Raw genomic sequence first — 25797 nt, forward strand, 5'->3', positions numbered from 1 at the left:
ACTCTCTGATCCACACAAAATCACTATCAGTAGAAAGAACTCAATTTGTGATTAGAAGATATGGATTCGAGTTGTGGCTTTCTTGCTGAATAACAGTGTGAAACAGTACAAATCACATCAACTCTCAGTTTTAGGATACTCATAAGGAAAATGAAAAGAAAATGCTTGCTTGACTTGGGTTGTTGAGGTTGTTGAGAGGATCGACATAAAACTATATGACCTAAACTGTGTAAAATTACTTTGTGACCTAAACTGTGTAAAATTAATATTAAGAATTGTTATTTGTAGTAGAGAAAAGCCTAGAACCAGAAGTTTCTCCTATCTCCTAGTTCTTAAACTTTTAAACCATTCAGTAACTATATTAAACTACAAGTTATCAGGCATTATATAAATCAGCACTTAGTATTAACTAGCTTATCCCCATACGGTGGTAATTAATTTTCATAATCATGACCCAGATGCTCTACAACTTCACTATTCAAAGTATGGTTGGTCTAAACCAGCAGCATTCACATCACCAGGCAGCTTGCTAGAAATGCGAATCTCACGCCTTACCTAAGAACTCCTGAATCTCGCCAAATCTTTGATTCAACAAGATCCCTAGGTGATTTGATGAACATGAAAACTTGAAAAGTACTGTTCTACAAGATCTCAAAATGTCTTTGGCATGATGAAACTAGGTTCAATGCCATTTGAGCAATTATTCTTTTTCTATTTTAATTATTTAAAAACTAAAAACGCATATGATATATATGTGTGTGCAGAAGTGTGATTTTATCTGATACTATCGGGTTAAGTAAATGCTCCCTTTCTCTGTTCGGGCTAAACAACAACATTCATTGCATTAATTTAATCAAATTCTCTTTAGATTTCTCCTCATAATAATCAATTCTTAGCAGTAATTTTGATTCATTTAAACTAATCACTATTAAATTCCTGTGGAAGCTTAGAGATTCAACAGTCTCTATTCAATCTCATTTTAGATGAGATTCTTTGAACAGAAGTGATTAGACTCTATACAATCAAAGTCCCCCAATGAGTATTCCATGCCTTTTCTCCCATTCTCCAAAGCCAGAAGCTCATATTACCCAATCCACATTGAAACTAATTTGTGATTCTTAGGGACGACCAAGGCATACAGTTTATTATTTGGATTACATTTTCTTAGTTAAGGAAGACATATCATTGGTGATTTTAATTTAATCAGAATATTGCCGTTTAGGGGAGTTAACAGTGGAGAATGTGGTCTCCATATTCAGACATTTTTTTTAAAGGAAAGAAAAGAAGTAAATAATTTTGCTTTTTTTTCTCTCAAAGATGTTATGCTCCAATTAATTACCCTGTCTTAAGTCATTCCCTAGGCTCTGCAGAAATTAGGAGTGTCTGAGTGGAAATTAAATAAGGTGAAATCTTAACAAATGGCAGTTTCATGAGTTATTCAGCCATCGCAGAGACTCTGCATACTGAGTGAATGGAAATTTTCTTGCAACTCCAGATTTCCCTCCACATCTAATTGGGAGTAAATTGCTGCCTATTTATAGTTGATCTATGAATAGATGTCAGTCCCAACATGTCATGGACTTGAGATATATTGCAAGAGGCTTATGATGAATTTGTTTCCATAGGAGGTAACGATTTTTTTTTTTTTTAAGTATGGCCGCAAAACGTGAGCAGGGCAACAAAATGTAGCTGGAAAGATGTTTCTTAGAATATCTTTTAAACCTTTTGTGAAATGAGCCAGCAGTAAGGAAATTTAAAGTGATCCACAGGGCTTTGGCAGAGGAAGAGAATAGGGGCTCGCACTTATACCACTGTCAATTTCACTTTGGAAAGTATAAAGATGAAAAACAATCAAAGGTTCAAATATAAGGCAAAAGCTTGTTAATGAAGATGAATTTGCTTGAATAGATTCCATCCCTCACTTCTATCTCAAAGAAAAATAGTGATAATCAGCTATTAAACATATTTTCTGGCAGAGTTCTTTGGAATGCAACTTGTAGTAAATGAATTAAATAGTGCAAAATGTACAGCCTTAGTACTAGGATTAACATAATCAGTTATGTACAGAGCCAGGCCCCTTTTACATTAATTTATATAAGTCTTCATGTCATATGTTCTTTAACTTTCTGCAGAAATATTTCAAGCTAAGGCAACAAGAAATGCTCATTGGTACATTCACCAATATTGATTGTCATTTTGGTTATGTTCTCAGTGTTTCTCTCATCAGAAGCATTTCTCCCTGTGCTACCTCATCCTCATTCCAGTCATAAGGACTCAACTCTGCCTGGGATTTATAGGCAGGCTTTATAGCTGTAAGCATGTTCCTCCTCAGTTTATAGACAAAGAGATAGATGATCTATCAAGTGCAGTGCTTGGGGATGATAAAATGGACATTTACAATTAGCAATAAAGAACTCAAATGCTCAGAAGTTTTCCTGAAGATGAAGAAGTTTCTAAAAGTTCACACTTTTCAGTAAATACTCTACATATTGGAGTACTTGAGGGGTGTTAGGCCCAGCTCATTCTAACCAGTTAGGTTTCATGGGACAAAGTTGCACTTCCAAGATCCTGTTCTGGTACTAGCACTAGAGTCTGTCCTCCTTGATTAGTGTCTGTGTTATACCTATTATTAAATAGTTGTGTCACTTACTCATCTATGTCTAGGTCCTTGTCCTTATTTCTCCTCAATATAGCAGAGAATATCAACATCAGCTTTTTTCCACAACTGCTGTGACTTCTGCTGGTCCCAGCTCCTCTGCTATTCCACTTACCCTTGACAATAATAGTACTAATAGAGCCTGAGGATAAATTTCCTCTTTTTATTCCTCAATTTTCACATTTTCTGAGTCACGTTGGATCCTCCTCTCTTCACACAAAAGTGTTGGATCTTTATCCTACTCTAGGAAATGCTAGATGCTTCTTAAAGGACAGAGATACAAAAGAAGAGCAATTGGTCTCAGTTAGCTCTGCCAGAATGTCTTCCAGAATAAGGTGAAACAATGAAAAGCCAGGGTCAATAGTATGAACGAGTTACAGATTGTGGCTATTCAAGGCTGATCAGGGCTTTGTTATTTCACTCTTTGGGGGTGCTGGTGATGAAGTTATACAGAATGATAAGAATATCTGAGAACAGTGAAAGACTCAAGGCCAAGGTTTCTGCTCTAATTCTATATGTTTCCCTCTAGCTGCCCCAACTATGAAAAGAACACCAGTTGGTGAAGGTCTGCCCCAGTTCTGCCTTCTGCCTTGGTCCTTGGTAACTATTCTGATTTTTTCGTTCTCCTAGATTCTGCCTTTTTTGTCTCTATTTATCCACTCTTCAAATTCAATGATTTATATAGTTTCTCCAGCATGAATCATTGTTCCCAGCTTTTGAGGATAGAGATTTGAATGTGCCCTATGACTCTACACAATTTCTGTGACTCTTGAAAACTACCCTTCCCTCTTCTGTTTTCCATGTATTCTATTTATTTGTTTCTATATTACTGTAACCCACAAATTGAATATAACCATTCTAATTGCTCGTAATTATTATATAATTAAACATTAAAAATCACATTAAATTATTTAATTTATATAAACTGTTAATAAATATACCATTTATACATATTATTCCAGACTATAGGAAAAGGCCACAGAACCTTGACTTCTAGGTATGTCTCTGAATTGTGTAGAAAAGATGATCTTTCTCCTTCCCCAGCGAAAAAACAGCCACTAAAGACAATTCCAATCCTGGGCCTCTTGGTAGAGCAATGTCCCGAGCCTTCAACCAAAGACTTCGAGCTTTCCAAAAGCAAAGGAACTGGATGCACCTTGCAGCAGGAGTAACTGTACTATGAAAGCACAGGGATTGTAAGCTCTTTTGTGAGAAACTGCCTTTCTATTATTGGTTCTGTTTTCACCTTGTTCTGATTTTATATGCAAATTAGCTCATCTTAATTTGTTGATTCTAAATATGGTTAGTGAATGTTAATGCAATGACCCCTTCCCATCTGGCATGAGCTTTCTGGATATGCAAATTAGGCACTTTCAATATGTTAATGCTGATAAAATGTTGTGGCCAGAATTGAGACAGAAAAATTCAATTAATTAATTAATCCTTCTGGTTCTCCCCACTTGGCTAACTCTCCAGCCTAGCCTATCTCAGTCTGTCCTATTAGTATGTCATTAAGCGATGCCAAAGGAAATCATACTTATTGATTTGGGTGGTAGTCAAAATTGTTGCATTTTGAGCAAAAATATCTCCTTTCTGGTTTTGTAGCTTATACGGTGATATAAAATCTCTTTCTGTGCCTTTAGGCAGAGAAGAGATAAAATAGATACCCATTAGAAAAAATGTTGTATGAATTTTCTTTCTTCCCATCTACAAACTTTACCTGGAAATTGGCTGGTAAACTTATTTTTAAACGTGGCCCCCTGGGCCCCACCCCCAAAGACTCTGGTACAGACTTTCTGAAGAATCAGAGCCCAGGAGTCCGATGTCTTAACTCACATCCAGCACAATGTTGATGCAAACTATGCACTGAGGCTCAGTTCACAGGATAGTCCAGGCCATTTCAGAACAGATGGTGCCGACTTCTTCACTGCTCAGCAGATTCAGTCAAATATATTAAATATGCAACAGTTATTTGATCAGAAAGAGAGTTAATGAAATACAATAGAAATCCAGAAATAAATCAAAGTGCATATGGCAATTTGATATTATAAAAATGGCATCTTGAATTAAGGGAGAAAAGAGATCTTTTTAAGAAATCATATTAAGATAAACAGCCATTTGAGAAAAAAAGATAAATTGGATTTGTACCTTATCCTTTATACCACACACAGTGTAAATGCAAATTAATCAGAAGTCTTTATGTAAAAAGAAACTCTGAGTAGAAAAAAAAAATAGAAATATCAGTGTATTCCATTACAATCTCTAAGTGAGGACATCTTAACTATAATTTGATCTAGAAGTAATTATAAGAGTAATATACCCAACTGCATTTTTTAACTTTCCTTGTAGAAAGCAATATTGCAGGAAAAAAGGGGCTAATGTCCCTTTACATAAAGAGGTCCTAGCACAAACAAAAAAGAAGAAATCACCCCCAAAGGAAAAAAAAAAAACAATTAAAAAAAATAAAATATATAGAATACAAACTGCCCTGAGACATTATAGAATGCTTAGAGAGCAAGTCATTTTGCTATCTTAGGAAATGTTCCAGGCAGAGGGAACAGCAAGTATAAAGGTCCTGAGCAAGAGCTTGTTTGATGTCAACAAGGAAACAGTGTGTTGGTTTCTGCAGCACAGTAAGTAAGGCAAAGAGAAGTTAGAGACAGGGGAATGGATTGTTCAGAGTCTTGTTGGATCTAGTGAGGCCTTGGATTTCATTCTGAACAAGGTGGGAAGTCATTGGTTTTAAGTAGGGAAGAACCGTGCTATGACTTCCATTATAAAACAACCATTCAGTATGCAAAGTGGGGAATAAACTGATGGTAAATTGATCCATACTATGATCACTATCTTTAGGGAAAAAACACAAGACTGTTACCTGCCTTGTCCCAAACTTTCCAAGAAAAACATGTAAACTCTCTCTGTCTGTCTGTATGTCTTTCTCTCTCTCTCTTGTTCTCTCTCTCTCCTCACTCTCAGAAAAACAGATGTTTCTTAAGTGCCAGAAAAAAACTGGGTTACAATCTGGCTCTGATGTGTATTAGCCATACACCTATGAGCAAATACCCTCCATAAACCTCAACATCTTCCTTTGTTGCATGAGTTAGTAATGAATACTTCTTAAGAGGGTTGACAGAATTAAATGAGGTCTTGTATGTAGGCACCTAACTTAAGATGCTCACCAATTGTTTCTTCTCTTCTCTTTCCTTCTCTTTCCTTTCAGGCTGGCCTCTAAGGCTTAACTGTCTATACATGAAGTTGTTTTCAGGAAGGTGACAGAGTCAGGGATGGGGAACCAGGTGGGAAATTGTTCTCTGCCAAGAGGTGGGAGGCCCCATTCTCAGACCTTCACTGTCCTTGATGATGTTCACAGTTCTGCTCCAAATTAAAATGGACCTTCCATATTTGGTAGGAAATTTGAATTTTTTGAGTTCCTGAAAATTCTGATTTTTTTTCCCCTCTCTAGTCTAATCAGAAATTTGAAGATAGAGTTCTCTATGCCTTATAGTGACTAAAATGGCCTTAAGTTTCCCCTCAGCTTGACTTGACTAAACTTTAGACAGTTTTCTTCCTGATATAGTCCCCCACACTCCCACCCCTGACCTTCCTTTGCTTAGCCTTAGAGCATTAATTTTAGAAAACTTGCAATTACAATGTTTTTCTCTGCCCCTTTGAGATGTAAATCTCCTCCCAGAATCTTGCCAAATTTACAGGCCAGGAACGTCTTTCTCAAGGAACTGGGAGCCATTCCTTTGAAATTTAACCCTCAATAAAGTGCTGCTATCCCCCAGTTTCTGTGAGAGGGGAAGATCTTACCTTTAATAAGCAATAATTTGCAAACTCAGATGGCCTAATCACTTAGACCAACCACTCCACTAAAATCTTTTTTTTGTGGGGGGTGACTTTCCATTAGCTCACCCCAGTGCCTAACACCTCTCCTGCCTTTTGTTTCAATGGAGCTGAATTCACTCTTTCCCCACTATTGCAGCAGTCTGGACAAGTCTTCCATGCATAGTTAATTCTGTCCTGTGCCATTATTCTTTGACAATAGATACTATCTTGCCAAGACCAGAGCACTCACTGTGGCCCATGATTGAGACTTACATCCAAGATTCCAAGGAAAGAAGTGTTCTGTTTCAATGCTACCTGGGACATTCCTATAATCAGACAAGGCAAAGAGGACCTACTTAAACAATTGTCTCTAGAAATAGAAATGTGTTCAGAAAGACATCATACCTTACTAGTAAATCTTTCTTATCTATGACATTATTGGTTAGCATTTTCAGTTATCTGGTTGTGTCATGTGGGGAAAATAAATTGCCAAGCTTCTGCATATGACCATGCTCCCCCCATCTTCTTGGATGTCCAGTAAAATTAATTTCCTACATGTTCCATCTTTCCCTGAAGTATGCGCTTGACCATTTCAACAGATAATCAGGGGCACCTGAGGGACCACTGGTTGTGGGGCTCTTGTTCAATGTATCTCTTTGATACTGAAGCTGAGGCTAAAGATCCCAGATGCCAGAAACATTTATAGACAGAAGGTTGTCCCCAGGTTTCATTTGCATCTCTTTGTTCTCATCATCAAAGACACTTCTGTAACAGTAGCCATAAGGAGATCCTTCTGCTTGCTCATAATGAGCTCTTTCCTGGGGTAGTGTCATAGCTGACATTTCCCTTGCTAAATCACAAAAGCCCTGATTAAGGCACTGCCCCGGGCAAGTCGCTTATCCAGCCTTAGGTGAAACGTGAGCCTCCTGCTTCTTAGAGCTTTTTTTGTGTGCTATGCATGAAGGAACAGTGAAACAGAAGCAAGCTCTGTGCATACACTAGCATCACAGGGCACATGGAATAATGACCTCTGCTTAATCAAGACTGATGGGATCCTGATTACATATACTTTCCCAAAAAAGAAAAAGTCACCTTAGACATGTTTGTCTGGACTGAAGACTGAAAAAAGGCTGTTACATCAGGAAAGCGATAACCTCAACTCTAGCGTTATATCATTGAGAATCAGTAGAGTTAGAAATCTCTGACAACTTGAGAGGGCACAGTGAAGGCCAGACATTTTGGGGTCAGCTTAAGGAAAAGACTTTTAACAATTAAAATGCCCAGAACTGCTGCTTTGGGAGGTGGTGAAGTTGTTACAAAGGGAATTCATGCATGAGAGACACTACTATTTCTACCATTTCTGAAATTATATGATTCTTTATGTTAAATTTCCAACAAAAATGAATTGAAGGCATAAATGAACTGGAATGAGAATGTGCACCGATTCTACTGGACTTTTGCAAGGCTTTCCTTTTAGTAAATTTGTAACTATATATTAAGCAGTGGGATTTGATAGAGATTGCCATTTGTTTCTTTATGAATTATGAGAAAGCTTACTTTCCTGCACTCTGGCAAAACCCATGGTGTATAATTAAACTTTTTGACCTTTGCCAATCTGAGAGGTAAATATGAAGACTTGAGTAGTTTTAGTTTACATTTATTTTATGATGTGTGATGGCAAACAGCTTTTCGTATGTTTAAGATCTGGTTGTATTTCCTTTTCTGTGAATCGTTTGTTCATTCTCTTTATTTATTTATTGAATGGTTGGACTATTTCTTGTAAGTTTATAGAGCTTGCAGCCATTTTTCTATGATATGATTAACAGATGCTTCTCAGAGTTTCATGTTTGTATTAAGACTTTATTTATTGTGTTTTTCTAACATAAATTTCAAAAGCTTTTTTTTTGTAGAATTTATCTATTTTTTTCTTTTTGTCCCCCTTCATTTCTAGATTTTGTGTCATACTAAGAAAATGATTTTTTTTTAATTCTCCATTTATTTGACCAATATTTTAGCAGTTCGTATTTCATATTTAAAGATGGAGTTCATTTAGGTGTGAACTATAAATCCAATTTTACAGGCGACTGCCCAGATATTCCAACATTTATTGAATAATCTATCAGTCCCTTACCAATGTGAAATGTTACATTTACCACATACTTAAAACCTCATGTATACTTGGTACTATTTCTGGAATTTTTATGATATCCCATTGATTGGTCTAATGTGTGACAGTACTACATTGTTTTAATTATTCTAGCTTTATAATATTTTAACATATGCAGTAGGACTATCCTCTCCCCCAATCAAGCCAACAATGTCCTGGATACTGTTGTTTATTTTTTCATATGAAATTTGTCCAGTAAGAAAACAATATCTGAACTTGGCATCCGTATCATATTCAATTTCTAGAATGAATAACAATATACTTTGTTAGGATTATTATGTGAGTCCTTCCAAAAATATGGTATTTTACTTCATTTGTTTGTATTTTAGATCCTACAGTAGTATTTTAGTTTTCTTCATGTAGATGTTGCATATCATTTGTCAAGTTTATTTTTTCATGTTTGTTTTTTTCTTGTTTTGTTCTTAACTATTCTTTCCTGAAAATGGGGTATTTTAAATATGGGGCAGGGATTTTTATTTTTAAAGGAGTAGAGTTGATGTGTCTGGAAAAAAAGTATATGATAAGGAGTGGCTGAATTTACTTCTTATGACTAGGGAAGAACATTGGAGTCAAGTTTTAAAAAGCCTTGGATGCTATGAATTTTGAATCTTATTTTTTTCTCACTTTTAAAATTATGTAAAATTTAATTTTTATAAAATAAATTTGACATGTAACATTGTATAAATTTAAGGTGTAAAGTGTGTTACTATGCTACATTTATATATTGTAATATGATTAGCATTCTAGTGATATTTATCATATTATATAATTATATTCATTATACTGTGCATTAGATCTCTATGGCTTATTTACTACTTGCTACAAGTTTGTAACTTTAAACACTATCAATCTTATGTCCCCATCCCGCCATCCTCTGGTAACCACCATTTTACTCTGTTTTTTTTGCAGGTTTGATTTTTTTTCAGTGAATCTTATTCTTCAAATACCAATTAATACCTAGTAATTTTTAAAAGGTGATATATTAGTTTCAGAAGATGATAGTTCTGGAAGCAGCATGAATAATAAGCTAAAATCACATTAGTTAGTCTCAAGGTATCTAATTGAGAAAAATGTTATACTCTCCTTCATATTCAGGAAGAATCAAGAGAAAGTCATTACTTATTAAGGGCCTATTACATACCCAGATATTGTGCTAGCACTTGGAGGATTTTCCTCCAAAGTAGACTCAAACTGTACCCCTATCTCTGGCTCTTTAAACCAGGACAGCCTATTCATTTACCATCCACTGCTGGTATATTAAAAGAGACTTAAATAAAAACAGGTTTATTCCTTATAATTTATCAACACTCTTCCCATGACTGACCTCTCCTTCTTTGGCAATTAGTCTCTACCTGTTTGCTATTCATCTTGTTTCCCTAGATCAAGGTCATATTTCTGTGACCTCAATCTTGAATCCATGGGTTCGGCAGCTTCGTTCAACTTTATCCTCACCTACCAGAACATTTAGGCCTCTATTATTCCTTACCGATTCTGGCTCGGCCTGGTTTCTGGACCCGCATTTTTCATGGCCAGGTAACAATCCCATTCATCAGTCTGGTCCCACAGAACTACATCCTCAGCACACTCATTGGATCAACTCTTTAGATTTGGAAAGAGGAAAATTGAAGGTAGATTGTATTTGAAACTCAATAATCCTAGACTTCACAAATCAGTACAAAAATGAGGTCTCACTTTACATAGATCTGGCCTTCATTGGTTTGATATCTTTCATCTGTAGAATGGCTGACTCTCAGCCACTCCCTACTCTCAATTACTTGAGATCATCTGCCTCCCATAAAATCTAAGAAGGTTTCCATCGGTACTACACTATTTTTACAAATCCCTCTGGTTAAAGTGACCAACTTGTCCCAGTCTGCCCAGAACTCTCCCAGCTTAGCACAGAAAATCCCCCATTCTGAAAAATTTCTCAGTCCTGGGAAAATTATTAGGTTTGGTCATCCTACCTCCAGTGCTCAGCCCAAGCTCCTTGCATCTCTTCTTGTAGCTTTGCTCTGTGTCTTCCTCTGGAATAAAATTTCACATCGTCACGGCCCCTCCTCATGCAGTTACTCATTTCCAGGACACCAACATTCCCTTTGGTGCTGCTGGCACCATCGTCACCTCTAATTATGACACCTCTGGTGCTTACCTCTCTCCAATCTACTTGAATACACCCCTCTCTCTTTTTCCTGGATCTCACTGTTCCATTCAATTTTCCACAGCCAGCTGGCTTGAGTGTCTAGGTGTTACAAAAATTTTAATATTTATAGATACAATGCTTCCCTTTTCTAGAAAGCATACACACTACTCAGATGGTTGATTCTAGCTGATTTCTAGTACAAAAACAAGGCACTTATTCTTATAGCCACTTTTACCATATAAGCTCAGGCTCTATTGTGAACTCTGGCTCACTGAGCTAAATCTTTCCTTTGCTCAAGTTGGATGACTCCTCTCCTGAGACTTCTGTACTTGTGTCCTCATTTCTCCACCCTCACAGTCTACCACATATGTTCATGGATCTTTAACCTCCAAATATGAATGGGCCTAAGTTCCTAAGTTCTTTGCCCAGAGGCTCTAGACCCCATGCAAATTACTTAGATTCGGTTGAGTACAGGACTGAAGGTAAGGGGCAGATAATATATTTTCAGTGCAGCTCTGGTCTGTAACAAGTTGTTCATACCCAGTCCAGACACAGAAAATTTCCACTCAACTGTCATATCGTTCATTCTCTCTTAATTTTCTCAAGTGGAATTAATTGTTTTCCATGTATGTTTTGCATCATTTTCACATCAGAAACTTTCTCTACTACTTTGAGACCAAGAAATCATAAGACAACATCCTTTACTAATTAACTTTCCATAAGCCACATAAGAGAGACAATGAAAAGGAGAGGACTTTTAAAAACTGAAAAGTTAAAACTAATTTCTTTCTTGTCTGTATATTCAGAGAAATTATTTCCCATGCTATCATATACCTGAAGAATGTATGCAGACTACATGGATACTCATCCATGTTTATACCTATAATTTCCACCAGAATGATGCTTTTATCTTCAATTAAAATTTGTAACACAGTCTCAACATCTGATCTAACAAATTTTCTTTCAGAACCTCACATATTCTAGATACTCTAACATATATTTGCAATTACATTCAGTCGTTTAATATTCAAAATAATTCTTGGAAAAAAATAACTATTTTTGGTATTTAAAAATGAGCAAACTGAGATTCAGAAGCTAAAATAATTATTCTTTCTATGTCACACCTCTACTACATTTTAGAATCATGATTGAAGCCTAAGGATGATTCTATTTCTCAAGAACAAAAACAAAACAAGAAAAAAACTTATCTTCCTTATTTTCTATAATACGAAAAGATGAACTGTTTCTAACAAGTATTTGGACTTATTGTACTCTGGTAAGCAGATCTCTAAAATGGTCCTCAGTGATCCCTGTCTCCTGGTTGTCACATCTTTGTGTAATGCCCTCTTCCTGGGTGAGGACTAGATCTTGTGACTTGCTTCTCACCAAGTACTGTAAATGCGATGGGATGTCACTTCTATGATCAAGTTCCAAAAGATTGTGACTTTTTTGGTTGCTTGCTTTGATTTGAGATACTATGTGGAGAAGCCCATGTGGTAAGGAACCAAGAGAGTCCTCCAACCAACAGCCTGTGAGCTGTTAATGTTTTAGTCCAATGCTCTGTGAGGAAGTGAGTTTTGCCAACAACCACACGAGCGATCTAGGAAGGAGATCCCAGCTGACTCCTGAGATGACTATAATCCCAGCCAATACCTTGATTGAAGCCTAGTTAAATACCTTGAAGAAGAGGACCTCAATAAGTCATGATGAGACTCCTGATGCACCGAAACTGAGATAATAAAAGTATGTGTGTTTAAATTGTTAACTTTTGAAATAATTTCTTACACAGCAATCGATACTAATACACATGCATTCTCTGTTATTGTTATTTGTTACTGCTGTTACAAATCACTCAAAAACTCTAGTGACTTAATAAACGACAAGCATTTATTTTGCTCCAGAAATTTCAGTGGGGATAGAGATTATTGGGTTGTATTTATCTCTGCTCTACAATATCTGGAACTTCAACTGTGATGAGAATATCTGGGAATAATCATTGAGTCTGGCAACTATACTGTTCTATATTTGTGTTTCTTATCTCCTTGAATGGCAAATTCTACCTTCAAAGAAAACAGGCTTAGCAGTTGGACAGATATGCTGCTCACTGTCTGTTTTTGTTTTTAAGTAAAACAGTTAGACTGTATGTGCCCTAGTATCCTAATCCATAAAATTAGGGTAAATATCTATACTGTAACTGGGTTGTGGCAAAAATCAGTGAAGTAAAAAATGTAAACTCTGAAACAGAGTGCTAGCAGTTAATAGGTGCTCCATGCATAGTAGATGGTATCCCCACATTTCTAATTCCTATATCCTCCACCAGTCTCATTCTTTCCAATCCTCTCTGCTAGGATTTACCACATTCTGACTTCTATTAAAGTTGTTTATCTACATTAATTATCTTCCCTAATAAATTATAAAAACATTATAGAAGTAGAAATTATATTCATCTTTACAAACCCATTAATTTAGCACCTAGCAGGTGCTTAATTGTCATCAATTAAATATTCACGGCTTACTCTTTGCACTATACATCTGGCACTATTTATTCATTGCCTTGTCCCTCAGTGAAGGTTAATTTCCTTAGTGGAAGTGACCATGCCTTTAACTCTTAACGTCTCCATTGCCAGCCTCGGACCCTGTACCGAGTTCACTAATTGAAGACTATGGAACAAATTGAAATATCCACTGTTTTCTTGACATATTCCCTTATTCTGTTGATTGGACCCTATCTCTTGGTAGGAAACAGCAGAGAAAAGTGGAAGAAGATAGAACAGAGAGATTAGGCACTCATACTCAGGGGTCAGACACCTTGGCTTCAAACCAGGTTCAGGCAGTTACTACTTGTAAACCTTATAAATTATTTACTCTCTGTAAGTTTCATTTTGTCATTCGTTTGGTAGTTTTAAGAATACAATGGGGGTAATGTGTGTATAACACTTAACACAATGCTTGTACAAAGCATGTGCATTATAAACCTTGACTTTGGTTTAATGTCACCTCTTCCAGGAAACCTTCTTAAATTGCCCCAGTTGAAATTCTGCCCAGAATGCCTATGTAATTTTGCTTAAAGTTCTTTATGGAAAGTGTCTTACTCAACCCTTTATAATAGTGAACTATTTGTTTCAGTTTACCATTCACATTAATTTATAAATTCTTAGTCTGCAGCATCTGGACAAGATTTGACAGGAAGTCCTGAATATAGCATAGGTAAAGGAATATTTTCGTATAGTTTCCCCATACTTATATCTCTGTCTGCCCTCTTTGTAGCCATTATACGAATTTTTAAAAGTTACTCATATTATTGGCTACAATCTCCTATTGGACTATTTCTTTTAGTAGGCAGCACTTCTGATTAAACTTGTCACTCTGATTGCTATTCTGTTGATAAGCAGACCCAGGATTTCTCTTGTAACTGTCATCTTCATCTCTCTCTCTCTCTTTCTCTCTTTTTTTCTCTCACTCTTGTTCTTTCTCTTTGAGTATGTGTTAACACTAATATCTATCTTCTTTTTTCTCCTTCTTGGAGATGAAGAAATGTAGAAATATCTAAATTTTATTTTACAACTCAACTTTAACCAGAGAGCCCACTTTGGGCATTATTGAGCACTGACTCAGTATTATTTACCCTTCTTTTATTCCATGTATATATTTCTCTCAGTCCAGAATTCTGCTGGAAGGTGAGGTAATACAGGGCAGGATCTGGCTTTATCTTCATTCTTGGAAGTAATACCATCAAAATTCCACCTCCAGAATATCTAATAATAGCAATATTAGTAAGAAAAATAGTGGCTAATATGCACTGAGCTACTCATGAGCTCTTCTAAATGTTTTACACAGATTAATTCGTGTAATCCTTAGAACAACACAATGAATAACACAACTGAGGCACAAACAACTTAACCACCTTACTAGTGTCAACCATTTGATAAGTTTTAAAGCTGGGATGCAAACCCAGAAGTTTTGGCATTAGCAAGTGACAGCTCTTACCCTTTGCAATATATTGCCTTTCTCTAGGTGTCTGTAAGTAGAAGGTGAATGCAGAAATTTGTCTGCTCCAGTTTACCTATTATGTATGAATTAGAAAGATAAGACCACCCCCCTTACTAGCTAGACTTAATTAATTAAAAATAAAGCAAGTATAAATCCATTTACAGAAAGAAATAGGGGGGAAATCTTTGACAGTATAACAGCAGATAAATAGGACACATATCTTACATTAATAGTAAGGAAGCAAAGATTATCAAAGTGGAGATATTGTTGGGAATAATAACTTCTTGTCTTAACTGAGTTTGAGGATTTCACATTTTTATATTGGGAAGTTAGGAATCAGATTCCAAACACACTGCCACATACCAAGTCTTCATATTAACCTGAAGCTTACCATACACTAATAAAGAGTTATATTTGTCCCCACCTAGAACCTGTCACTCCTTTATTCCTTTGTTTCTCTTGGCAGTGGATTGGTCTAAAGCCAATATCCCTTTATATCAACACTGAGCAGTATGAGATGAGTAAGTTTATTCAATAAAATTTAACTTTGGTAATTCACCTGCAAAGTCATAGAGCCAGAAAAGCCAGATTCCACTACCTTTTAAAATTTGCAACAAGATTTGCAACCTTGAAAAATAGACTAATCAACAATAGTTATATTGATTGATTAACTAATGTGGCTACAATGATCCTGACCACTGATCAATGTTCAATCACCGAAAAGCTATAAATAGGAAGAAATTCATCAGCAAATCAACACACATTATATGGGTACAAAATGAAGCCAAAATCAGCCCAGCAACACAATAATGAATGAGGTATAGATCCTGCCTTCAAGGAGCCTATGGTCTGCTTTGGGAACTAAGACTCAAATAACTTTTAAGAAAGGAGTCAACATAACATAGCGACAAGAGATATCGAAGACGATGAAGGGCTAGTGGTGATGGAGCAAAGAACTGGGGATATTTCAGCTAGAAACAGAAAGGCATGTAATTATATATCAGTTCTGAGCAACAGCATTGCATATATACATTACTATTCACTTGGAAATAAATTTTTTTTTAAAGTTTGAAAATGTATTTTTTAATATTTTTTACATGCTCTAAGTATAAAAACACAGCTCAAACAACAGAATCCCAGGATATATGTATGCTGGGAACAGGAAAATGTTAACGATAGAAGGATGCAATAGCTAAAAACTTCTAAATAAAAGAAGTAACCTGTGTTTTTTCTTTATAGCACTTATAGCTATTGTACTTAGTAAATTATTCATGTGATGATTTGCTTAATTTCAATATAGCCTTTTTCAAAAAAGAATTGTATCTGCTTTGGAGGGGGTTGTTTGTTTGTTTGGTTTTTGTTTTTTCTTTATCCTAGGAGTCTTTACAGCAAATGAGGCATAGTATGTGCTTAATAAAAAATTGCTGACTGAACAAATAGTGGATTAAAAAGTACTTAAACAATTAAGCACATGAACTAATCTCTCAAGTTATATGAAATTAAGAACTATAGACTAACAATAATCAAGTTACACGTAGAAAGGGTTCTTTCATTTTCTTATGAGAAAATTATGTGTGTACATGACATACACAAGCTTCGAGTGAACATGCACACACAGACGAACATATCTCGTTTCTCCATTTGCGACTCAACTGTGATTTGTTTAACAGGTTAGAGAGTGACATTTTTCCAAGACTCTAAAAATACACAGAGGGAACTTGTTAAATGATGTGTTGTACAAATGCCAAACACCCCAAATAGTCAGCATTCCCCAGCCATTTCATAAACAAACTTCAAAAGTCAATTGGTTTAATTGAACTCTCAAAGTAGGTCAGACTGAAAGGGCAGAGAGCATATATAAATAGTCCAATATCTGCCAGTCTCAGGGAGCTAGTCATTAGATTTCAATCTGATCATAATTAATATGTTATTAAAATCCTCACAAAAATAAATTGGCTTCATTTAAATCAGAGAGTTGAAGTAATGCAGAAGAAGTGAAGAGAGAGGATATTCAGGGTGAGGTTCTGTATTTTCCTGGAATTCCAAATTTAGGCGAACCTACATGGGCCACGTTATTTTTCTTCTTGGAGAAAATGAGAGATCTTTTTATTTAGTAGTAATCTACTCATATTTTAAAGACTCGAAACTTAGAACAAGCATTCCCCAATTTGTCCCTATCAGGTCATCACGATCTTCTTGATCCATTATTTTGCCTTCGACAAAAGAAACAAGTTGAGTGCATCCAGCCTCAAGATTTTAATATGTCCACAAAATATATGCGTGGCTAGCATAGTGCCTAGAGCAGGGCAGAATAGACACATAACAAATATTTGTTGGGATGACTGAAATTCTAATTTTCATGAATAATTCATTCATGCATTTTCTAAACTTTTTCTAATTTTTATTCTATATTTTCTTAATGAATCTACTATAGAAATACCTGTATCATGGAAGAAGTACAATATTTGTAAAAAAGTTTTAAAAATTCTTCACTGAATGCCTGCTCTGTGCTGGGCACCAAATCTCATTTTACTCTCAAAACAAGCTTATAAAGGAGGAGCTATTAGTATGCCTGTTTTACAGATGAGGAAATGATCCTTTGAGAAATCAAATAAGTGGCCTAAGTTTATGCAGTTAAAAATGAGAGAGAGCCAGGGTTTAAACATCAAGTTCCCTTAATTCTAGCTTTCAAATTAAATGCCATGAAAGAAACAGCGTAACCCTTTCCCCTGAGCATGTTTCTCTCTCTGAATCTTGGGATTTCCTACTTCAGAATATTTGGAGCTGAAGCAGGGGTTCAGAAGAGGTCTTACTGAAAATGCAAATTCATCAGCTTCACACAGACCTACAGAAGGATCATATTTAGACCTACTGAAGAAAAGCGGAACCCTGAAATTAAAAATAAATAAATAAGCAAGCAAACACCCGCCACACTGAAAGGAAGCTAAAAGAACTGAAATGAAATTTTGATTAAATACTATTAATATTTTCAGAACTGGCTAATGAGAAAGGCAGATATATTGTGTGTCTACGGCAGCCGAGACTAAGTTCAAAGCAGAATCTCGATCACTTCAAATACCACAATTACTCCTAAAGACCAAGGGTAACAGGTTAACAGAGAACATTCAGTACTGTTTAAAAGATGAGAAGAATTCTTAAGATAGAAACTGGAGACTAATTTGCATACTTTACTGGGTGGCCCTGGAACACATTATTTAAATCTCTCGAAGCCTCAGTTTACTCATGTATAAAATGGGGGAAATAATACCTGTAAAGGAACAACAATAATACTATGAGTAAATATGTATAACAGTGTCTGCATGTAATAGGCACTTAACTAGAAATATATTCTTTTTCCTTAAAATAGCTACCTTCTGTGTAGTAAGTCCTAAATTCTCTGTATATTTGTACAGTCCTCTGTTTAATTGTGGATATATCCTAAGCTAGAAGGCTGTTTGTATAGTCCAATGACTGTTCTGCAAAACCACCCTCCGTGATCAAAACTGAAAATAAACATGACATTGTCTTGTAAGTTCCCCAGAATAGCAACGTGTTCATTTCTTCACAAACTAAATGCCCTTTATAGACACTGACCAATTTTGAGGTCGTTCCGCTCCAGATATTCTAAAAATGGCAAAAAGACTTTTTCATGTTAACTATCTTTATTGGGTCAGACACATGACCTTGGAGCTAAGACAGCAGGATTTATCTGAAAAAAATTCAGCAACCACTGTAGAGTCAGTTCTGCTGGGTAGAGTTGCTAATAAGGACTGGGTCACAGGTTCAATCCCTGTGTGGGCCCATTATATTCACCTTTGTATAAGAACTCCTTGGCAGTGTGCCTTGGGCCAGTCTTCTCACCAGCACAGCAATAGCCACAGGAAAGATAGAGCAGAGGGCAAGGCTTTGGCAGAAAACATCTCTATTCTTTAAAAATTTCTATGTACAAACTGTATGTGGTATATTTCTGTCATATTCCCTTAAAAGAGATACCAGCCCTTACTTTGACTCTCAAAATATGTTCTGAATCTGTTTTCACTGCAAGAGAAACTTGAAGTGAAAGTGCTTTCTCTAATTATTGATTGGGGAGGTGGGTAGAAGAGAAATACATGTGTGCAAATTTGAAGCACAAAGACACATGAGTATCAAATATTTGTATTTTCAAAGATATGTGCTTCTGGTGGTAGGAAAAGGAAAGGAGATGATTGGAAAAGGAGGAAGGAAAGACATTCGCATTTATTAAGCACTGTGAGAGTTACTTCATATAAACCTTTTATCTATCCAGCCATTATTTCTAGGTGTCAGGTGCTGTGCTAATAAGTACTGGAAAACATAGGGCAAGGCAGATGCTGTTCATTGTTTTTATAGAATTTACTCTCTGGTAAGGGAACCAAATGTTGAACAATTAATTACAAGTGCGACATGTGTTATAAAGACAAGAGCAAAAGGTACTTTAGAGGCAAATGGCAAGGGAGAGTTCCAGTTAAGATTTTTTAGAATAAAATGCAGAAATAATTTCTGACTAAATTTAAACTGGCATGGGCTTATGAAATGAATATGATGATAGTTCACAGAATCCAAGAAAGAATATAACATCCACGCCTCATAGAGGACAGACTACAGTGCAATCCCAGAATTTCACGATCGGGAGGACATCTTGAGCCCACCTGAGGATCCTACCATCTCATGACTCTGCTATAACCACTGCCAGTCTCTATATTTCTCCAGGAAAGAGTAGCAAAGAAAAATATCTGATTGTTTCTTTCTCTTATGTGCCAAACTTTGGTCAAGGTAGCAGGATCTGTTGCCAAAAAAGAGAATGAGTTGGGAGTGAAGCAGCTATGTTCTGCAGATAAAAATATCACAAAGATCTCACTTAGAGTGTAGGATTAGGGAGTAGAATTTTAGAAGAAACTTAAACTATAAGACAGCTATCATTATATAAATTTTACAGATGAGGAAAGTAAGGTCTAGGAAGGTTTAGTGACAGACCTATCGATGGTCACACAGCCATTAAATTAATGGAATGAAAATGGAAATTTGAGATTATCTGTTTATAAAACTAATGACTTTCTTTTACATCGCATTTTCTCAATTTATAAGTAATTAATATAATTAAAACCTGAGCCCTTCAAGAAATAATGGATCAGTGTTTGTATAACGAATTTCGATATCATTGGCAATCCTCACGAAAACAAATAAACATTCTTTACTCCTCATCTCTAATGTATTTTGTACAGTCTGTTAAAGCTGTCATAAACTCAACTTTGTAAGACAGTGGTTGCATTATGTAAATATGTGATAAAACTGCAAGAAAATCAAACTTGGGGAAAATAATCGAGATAGCATTTGATTTCTGCTAATTACTGCCAGCATGACCAAAATCAAGGGAGGCAGTTGGACATGCAGTTAACAGATTGGTGAAGGAGGGGGTGCCTTTTCTCAGCTAGTCTGACTTTCACTGTCTCAAAATGTTGGGACATTATTCCCAATATAGTACAGCAAAAACAAGTGAATTACCAAAAGTTAGAAAATCGATGGTTTTTATTTTTTTCTCACTTTAACCATGGCAGACAAGGTAGTCGATGGGATATCCCATGGGGAAATATAATAAACAAGATACAAGGTTAGTTTTGAACAATTTCAAGCACTGACTATATCACCTTTATTACTTTTCCTCCTACTGAAGAATGCATACTAGAATACGCCCGGGAATGAATGCGATGTTATAATGGGGATAACCTGAAATGACTTTAATACATGTAAAATTTAAATGATTCCAGTTTACAACTTTATTGTGCAACACACTCATAAGAAATCATGATATAAAGTATATTCTGATGACTGTTGAGAAAATGAATAACTGCTTTATAGTCCAGATCCAAATTCACCTATTTCATGAACTACCTTTAACTACTCTAACTTTTCACTTTAAAAAGACCTATTGTACTTGCATTCTGAACCACAGAATGTTTACCATGGTTATATACTTTCCCTTCAGAATATATACCACTTTACAGTTTTCTGATTATTTCATGTGTTTTCTTCCTTGCTGGATGAGAAATGCATTGAAGACACAAATCAGCTCATAGTGCAGAGGTGGGCACAATTGTTAATAGTACAAGAATTTCTCTTTTGTGGTTTCAGTCCTTGAAATCATAAAGGTAACTTCATAAAATAATATATAAAACCATGAAAAGCTGTATTTTCTTCCTGAAGTTAACAGGTACCACAGGAGCAAACTACAAGTTGCCTTAAGCCTATTTTCAATTAATATATTTTTGACTAAGACTTAAAGCTAGAACTTGAGATAAACTTCACTGGGTCATGATATATTATCATCTTATGTACTGCTAAATTTTATTCACTAATATCTTGTTAATGATTTTTATGTTTATGTTTATGAGGGCCATTGATTTATAATATTCTTTTCTTATAATCCCTTTGCCTATTTTTGGAATCAGAATAACTTAGGCTTTAAGAAAAAAAGGTGGAAAGTATTCCTCCTTTCTGGTTTCCTGAAAGAATTTGTGAACGATTAGTATTATTGATTCTTTATCTGTTTGACAGAATTAACTGGTGAAGCCATCTAGCCTAGAGTTTTCTTTTTAATAAGGTTTTAAATTATGGCTTTCTATTTCTTCTTAAGTCAGTTTTAATAAATTGTGTCATTCAAAGAATTTAATTTCATCTACGTTGTTAAATATATTAGCATTAAGGTGCTCATAATATTACCTATTATCCTTTTAATGTTATCCTCTCTCTTATTTCTAATATTAATAGTGTATGTCTCTTTTGGTCTTAATCAGTCCAACTAGAGTTTTATCATTTTGATGCCAAAAAATAGGAAAAAGTCATGAATGTTCATTCTAACTACTTTGATGCAATATCAAAATGGAATTACAAGACAATATAATTAGACAAGTAAAGGAAATAAAAGGCATACAGATGGGAAGAAAAAGGTAAAGCTATCTTTCATTATAGAATATTTAATTATGTTTGTGGAAAATTCTAGGAATCTACAAAAAACAAGTTTTTAGAACTAATAAATGGTAATGACCTTTACCAAGATTGCAGACAAACAAGGTCAATATGTAAAAATAAGTGGTATTTCTACATACTAAAATGAACAATAGACAATGCAATTTAAAAACAATAGCATTTATAACACAGTAAAAAACATGAAATATTTACAGATTAAATTTAACAAAAACTATAAAACACCACTGAGAGAAATTAAAGACAAAATAAAAAAGCCTATCCTCATGAATACAAAGACTAATAGTCTCAACAAAATGACCTATAGAATCTGTACAATCCTATTCAAAGTCCCAGTAAGAATCTGTAAAACCTGACAAATTGATTCTAAATTTTATATGGAAATGCAAAGGACATAGACCAGCCAAAACAATTTTGAAAAATAACTAAGAGAAGTTAAACTACTTAACTTCAAAATCTATTATAAATTTCTGGTAACTAAGGAAGTGTGTTAGTGGCATAAGAAGAGTCATATATGGTAGAGAATACAAACTGCACATATTCCCACAATTTTTATCAATTGGTTTCCACAAAGATGCCAAAATAATTGAATGAGAAAGGAACGTCTTTGGAACAAATGGTTCTGGAAAAAGTATAAAAAATACATATATACATTTCCATCATATTTCACACAATACACAACATAATTAATGTAAAAGGACCATTGATATATATATAGAATATAAAATTATAAAACTTTAAAAAGAAAACATATGAGATAATCTTCATGACCGTTTTGTAGACAAAAATTTCATAGGAAACAATAAAAAGAAAAAAAAAAACTTTCAAACTGAAGTTCATAGAAATTCCAAACTTTTGCTTAACGAAAGACATTGTCGAAACTATAGAACAAAAGCTGTGGACTGAAAAGAAAACATTCACAATACACATATTCAACAAAGCATTTGTATCCAACAGACGTAGAGAACTGTTCCAACTCAATAAAATTCCAAACAACCTTATTGGGTGAAAAATTTTGAAAAGGTACCTCATATAAGATGGTATACATCAGCCAATATGCCCATGAAAAGAGGTCAAGATCATTATTTATCAGAGAAATGCAGACTAAAACTTTAATGAGATACTACTACATGCAGACTGGGCAAGATTAAAAGAACTGACAATGCCAAGTGTTGGAGAGAATGTGGAGAAACTAGAACACTTGTATACTACCATTAGAAATGTAAAATATTGCAATCATTTTTGAAAATTGTGTGCATTTTCTTATAAAGTTAATTGTACAATTACTATACACCCCAGCAATTTACTCCTAGGAATCTATAGAAGAGAAATTAAAACACGTATTCATATAAAAACTTCTATGTGAATATTAACAACAGCTTTATTCATAACAGTCCAAAAGTGGAAACAACCCAAATATCCATCAACTGATGAAAAAACAAATTGTACTATATTCATATAATAGAACATTATTCAGCAATAAAAAATAATAAATTATTGATACAACAACATGGATGAATCTCAAAAATATTATATTAAGTAAAAGAAGCCAGAAATGAATATATACTAGATGATTTCATTTATATGCAAAATTACAAAGACAAATCTCATCTATAATGACAGGAAGCAGGCCAATGATCACCTGGAGTAGGATGAAGGATGAATTGTGATGGGGCACAAATTAACTTTGGCTCTAATGTTCTATGTCTTAAATTGTGGTAGTGGTTACGTGTCCATTTAAATTTGTCAAACTCATAGAAATATACAATTACAAAAAGTGCCTTTCATCACGTTTAAACTATATTTCAATACAAATTAAATACAACTCTCTTTACAACATTTTTCATCCTCTCCCAATTTTCAGTTCTTTCCAAATGCTATCACACATGATAGAACATGGCAGGAGTGAAGGAAACACATTGTCAAGAGAGAGAAGTGTTAGTTTGTCACTGGGATCTTTACCACCCTTTCAGTGGTCTCTTCCTCTTCTGTTTGTTCTCTATTAGAAATGTGTGACCTTCATAACCTGGCTGTACACACTCATGTATCTCTGCTTTTGTGAGAATTTAGCCCTAAAACCTTTACTTGAGTTAACTCAAGTCCATATCAGAGAAATGTCTGAATTTTATAGATATGTCTTATCAACTAGAGAAGAGGTAAAAAGCATTGTAAGAAAATGAGACAATGCTGCTTATGTCCTGTGTTCCTGTTTAATTGCCATGGGTACAGAATGACAGAGGATTGCGACATTACCTAATCTTGAAGAGCCGTGATGAAATCTGGAGCACAGAAGATTTAGCTCCCCTGGTTAAGAAAAAGAGTCCAGAGAACTCCACATTTTCAATAAATTATCCATCCTTGTATGTTTCCCAGCATCAGTTAACACTAATATATTTAAGACAATTTAATCTTCTCATTTTACAGACAGGAGAAAGCTTTATTTTTGAAGTACAGAAAAGAAGAGAAAAAACCAAATGAAGGGAAGCAAGACGGGCAGGTGACAGGAATAACACAGAATAAGTTATATAATTAGTCTTGCTTGCTTGGTTAATCCCTGATCCTGAACTTCTTTTGCTTTACAGAATTTGATAATAATGAACAATAAAAAAAAAAAGAAAGAAAGAAAGAAAAAAAGAAATTGAAAATATTGATTAATTTACAAAATCAAGGAGGAAGAGCTAGAAAAAAGAGTAAGGAGAGAAATCAGAGCATCTCAATCCACAATTAACATCAATTTTGAGGAGAGAGGATGGAGAATGGAAGCTGACATCATGAAAAAAGTACAGACCGTCTGAGAATCACTGCAGTATGTGTGAGAGAGATCACGATAGAATTGAGAGAGATCTTAAAAGTTTTGCTTAGACATGAATTAGGGTACCATTTGATATGCTTTGAAAGATTCCAGTAACATCTGAATTGAAGTTTTAATCATTCTTGGTTATAACCTGCTATAATTGGAATATGATTTTCTATGGGTAGTATTTTCGAGAAACTTTGTGGTTTTATAGACTATAAAAAGAATAAAAAAAAATTTTTTCAAAAGGCAAAGAGAGAAAAGGAGAGAGAGAAATTGCATCTCTTGGGTGCTGTGCTGGATACTGAAACACTTTCAGTGAAAACACAAGATTCCCTTTAAACCAACGTTGGATTTCTATCATCTTAGCTTCCTTACTGGGTGAGACTTTCAGGGTTGGCTACAAAATGCTTGGATCCTTTCTTAGAAACTCAGTAACGGTGAAGATCATGTTGAATCCCCTCCAGTTCTCTTATTTTACTATCTTTTCAAAGTTTTTATTTTGGAGGAGGCGACACAACTATTTTTTAACTATTTCACTTTTTTTTTTTCCAGACATATCCTGACTACCGGAATGGCGAGACAGAGTGAAGGATATATTTTGTATATAAATATGTTTGAGTGTAGATAAACCATCGAGTTCACACATATAATAGCTTAAGTAAACATGGATTTAGAATATGAATACAGTGGTATAATGAATCCATAAGAGAAGATAACTCAGGAACCAGAAGAGTTTTTGCAGAGGCCTAATCCCATCTTCTGTGGGGTAACTGGGGAGTCCATATTTTAAGATATTTCATATTTCTAAACATATGTGAGAAACGGCCTGGATATCTAACTGAGGATGTTACAGAAGGATGGTTGTTTGGCATAGTACTAACAAGATACAGCTGAACTTGAGAATTTGTGTTAATATGATTCAACTTTTTACCCTGGATTTGGGGTTGGGTAGTCTGAGAAAACTCAGGCTATATAAGAGTCTAAGTTACCCTAAAAAAAAAAAAGTAATGCATCCTGAGTAAGATTTAAATAAGTTTTCTTTGTATCATCCCCTTAATCCAGATAGCCTCTTTAGAAACTTATAAAAGTGCTTATGTATATTCAGAAATTCTCGATATCTCAAAACTTACTTTTACTACTTCTAGAGAAGATTTCCAAACTTATTTTTTATCTGCTTTATAAAATATTAAACTGAAATTTTCTTGAAAAATGGAAGAAAG

General features: G+C 34.9%; 1 long non-coding RNA gene across 1 annotated transcript in view; it reads left to right on the plus strand.

Annotated features, from left to right (window-relative positions):
• LOC120605280 (uncharacterized) overlaps positions 1–25148 on the plus strand; it is a 225130-nt gene extending 199982 nt beyond the window's left edge. The window contains exon 3 of the long non-coding RNA XR_005653587.1: positions 25130–25148. This is a non-coding gene — a long non-coding RNA (uncharacterized LOC120605280). The remainder of the gene's footprint in view (positions 1–25129) is intronic.
• The last annotated feature ends 649 nt before the right edge of the window (positions 25149–25797 follow it).

Source organism: Pteropus medius, unplaced genomic scaffold (assembly GCF_902729225.1).
Source record: "Pteropus medius unplaced genomic scaffold, Ma_sr-lr_union100, whole genome shotgun sequence".
Taxonomy (NCBI): Eukaryota; Metazoa; Chordata; class Mammalia; order Chiroptera; family Pteropodidae; genus Pteropus; species Pteropus medius.